Raw genomic sequence first — 3,409 nt, 5'->3', positions numbered from 1 at the left:
GAATGTTAAGGAAAGAGAGGGGTTTGAATATTTCATCACCTTTACTGGTGATTATTCAAGGTATGGGTATGTTTATTCAATGCAACATAAATCTGAAGCCTTTGAAAAATTCAAGAAGTACAAGGCTAAAGTTAAAATGCATCAAGTAAAACAATTAAAACATTTTGATTTGATTGAGGTGGAGAGTATATGGATTTGAAACTTTAAGACTACTTAACCGAACATGGAATTGTATCCCAACTCTTAGCACCTGGTACACCTCATCAGAATGGTGTATCATAAAGGAGAAATCGAACCCTATTGGATATGGTTGGGTTTATGATGAGTTACACTTCCTTACTTGACTCGTTTTCGGGTTATGTGGTCTTTCCTTTTTGGTGTCGCCCCCAAAAGACTGAATATCAAAAGAAAATTTATAATACTAAACTACTTCTACCACTACAAAGACGTAACAATAGTGGTAAGTACGGGTCGATCCGCAGGGAAGCGCTATTTGTTTCGTTAAGCCAATTTCCTAACTAGAGCAGTAAATGGAGGGTTTTGGTGTGAGAGAGATAAACATGCAAGAAATTGAAATAAAAGAGATAAATCTAAACTACGATTAGTCTATCTAGTTTCTAGAGCCATTCAATAGAATTTCCATCCTCGAATTATGTGACTTAAACATGCAACTAATTCATGCGTGCATAACAACTCGCTCGATGCGATCTAACTAGCCTCTACAAAGACAGACAACTAGCAAAGACCAAACCTAGGGAGCGTCCTAGGCATTAATTAAGGTCGGAAAGGCCATACCCCAACAAATCTACATGCTTCTAAATCCTATTGGATTCGTTAACATCCATATAGAATTAAAAACACATGCATTATGTTCAAGGATCTATTGTATCGATTAATTTTCAAGAAAGCCATATTCAATTAATCAAATTATCTTCAAACCTAGCAATTCATGCATCCTTGGAATAGCCATCAAATGCACAATTAACTAATGCTACTTAATTTATTTTAGCTAGACAATTGGGTAAGAACTGTTGGAAATGTTCTAAAACTCGTAGTTCGTAAATATTGGAAACATATTCTATTTAATCAATAAAATTATTATCGAGTTGTTCATTCAATAAAATGTTATTGAGATTGCATTTTGTTATAAAATCCAATAAACAAATCTATGACTATAATATGAATACTTTAACTTTATGTAGAGACATAAATGTGGATCAAGTTTTAGTATATAGCCAAAATGGTATATAAGTATATGGATGAGATTGGGTACCTCATCCTGGCGATACTATTGGATGCGGCCCACTTTGTATACTGATACAAATAATGTGATCCCAAAATCATTTATTTAGAGACATGCGAGTGGAGGCATCCTATGCAAAGGATGTTTATATAAGATTGGACCACGAAATAGTCACTTTTCTTTATAACGACTGTTTACTATTAAAACTGACTATTTTAAATTTGATAACCTAGTGTAACTCGACCTTAATCTCAAGCTAACTATGAACTCCTATTTATTCATGATTATCCTTTGATCTGTATAAGTGAGAGTAGTTCAACAACACTGCTCAATAAGCCTCCCATTTTAGGGATAAGACTGGATAGATAGCTGGGGTAGTCCAGCAAGATATAATTCACTCCTACCTAACTTAGGGTTAGCAGATAGGTTGTTCCCTTAAGTACTGACTCCTAGTTTTTAACAAAGGGACGTCGCCCTCTCATGGCCGAGAGGGATATAGTTTATTAATTGGACTATAAACCAATTGTTTAATAGAGGATCAGTGAAACTTAAGAAGCAAGATGTATTTATAGGGGTAAAATGATAATTTTGACCTAGGTTTAAATACGAATAATCTATGAAGGATCGACTTACTAATTATGGTTAAAATAGATAGAAATATATCTACAGTGAGGAGAGTGAAACTATCGAGTTATAGTGATGTGTCTCGGTAGTTAACAAATATTGATTAATTTGCTTTAAATAGTTTAGCCGATTGATCTTAAATCATTGGATCTCATGATCTGTCGGTCCGTAAGGTCCCTCTACTAGCTCGTAAAATTGTACCTTGGATTAGTGAATTGATAAATTTGAAATGTTCAAAATCAAAATTAGGGTTTTAAATTTGAAGTGTTCAAATTCAATTTAGGGTTTGGTTAATTATATTTGCTATAAATAAGCATTTAAATTTATCAAAATTAAACGTAAATTAGAGAGTATACAATATTTAAATGATACAAACAGCAGGACAGTTCGTAGGACGGCGTGGTGAAGATCCGCACGTCCATCTACGAAGCTTCATTAAAATTTGCAACACTTTTGTGTTCCCTAATATTTCCCTAGAAGAGGTTCGACTCATGTTATTTCTATTTTCACTATGTGATAAAGCAAGAAAATAGGCTTACTCTCTCGAACCAGGAGATATAACGTCGTAGGAGTAAGTTGTGGAGGAGTTTATGAAGAAGTATTTCCCTCCCATGGAGAATGCCAGAAGGAGGAAATTGATCACCAATTTTGAACAAGAAAAAGATGAATCGCTCAGTGATGCATGGGCGAGATTCAAGAGACTAGTACGCGACTGCCCACACAGTGGATTAACAGATTGCCTCCAAATGGAGATTTTTATATCATATACTCAACTCTGCATTACAAACAGCTGCCAATGCGGCAGCAGCAGCAGGTCTGCTGGACAAAACATATGATGAAGCAAAGAATATTCTTGATCGCATCTCGAAAAACCACAAAGATTGGCAAGAAATCGATCAAATAACAAAACCCAGAGAAGGAAATGCGAGTAATGGTGCCATCGCATCATCACAAAATCATATGAATGCGATGATAAACTTGTTGCAAGGCATCACAATAAATAATTCACGAACTTGAAATGGGCAAGTCAATGCGCTAGAGAAAACAAGCACCAGTTGTTTCGTATGTGAAGAATCGCATTCTTTTGAGGAATGCCCGTGAAATCCTCAATCAGTTTACTTTGTCAAAAACAATCCTTTTTCAAACACTTACAACCCGGGGTGGCAAAATCACCCTATTTTTTCTTGGAAGAACAACCAACAGTAAGACAATCAGCCTGTGGCTCAGAAAGAGGGACCGCCAGGGTTTTTCCATAAAACTAATGGACAACAACAAGCTAGTAGCTTTCAAACACCATCCCCATCATCCCTGGAAAACTTGTTGAAGCAATACATCGAAAAGAATGAAACAATCCTTCAAAACCAAGCTACATCCATCCGCAATTTGGAAATTCAAATAGGACAAATTGCAGGAGAGCTAAAGAACAAACCCCAAGGGATATTGCCTAGCTCAACCGAGCTTCCACACAATCCAGGGAATACAGGGAAAGAACACTGCCAAGCAATCACCCTAAGGAGTAAAAAAATGGCGATAGAAGTCAGA

The 3,409-nt window shown here is 36.0% G+C and overlaps 1 non-coding gene across 1 annotated transcript; it reads right to left on the bottom strand.

The window, feature by feature from the left end:
• Positions 1–2,490: 2,490 nt before the first annotated feature.
• Positions 2,491–2,597, bottom strand: LOC150032963 (small nucleolar RNA R71). Its single transcript, XR_016524953.1, has one exon. It is a non-coding gene; the product is annotated as a small nucleolar RNA R71 (small nucleolar RNA).
• Positions 2,598–3,409: the final 812 nt, after the last annotated feature.

Source organism: Benincasa hispida, chromosome 11 (assembly GCF_027475165.1).
Source record: "Benincasa hispida cultivar pf3 chromosome 11, pf3_genome.v1.1, whole genome shotgun sequence".
Classification (NCBI taxonomy): Eukaryota; Viridiplantae; Streptophyta; class Magnoliopsida; order Cucurbitales; family Cucurbitaceae; genus Benincasa; species Benincasa hispida.
This window is presented reverse-complemented; position numbering and strand designations above follow the sequence as displayed.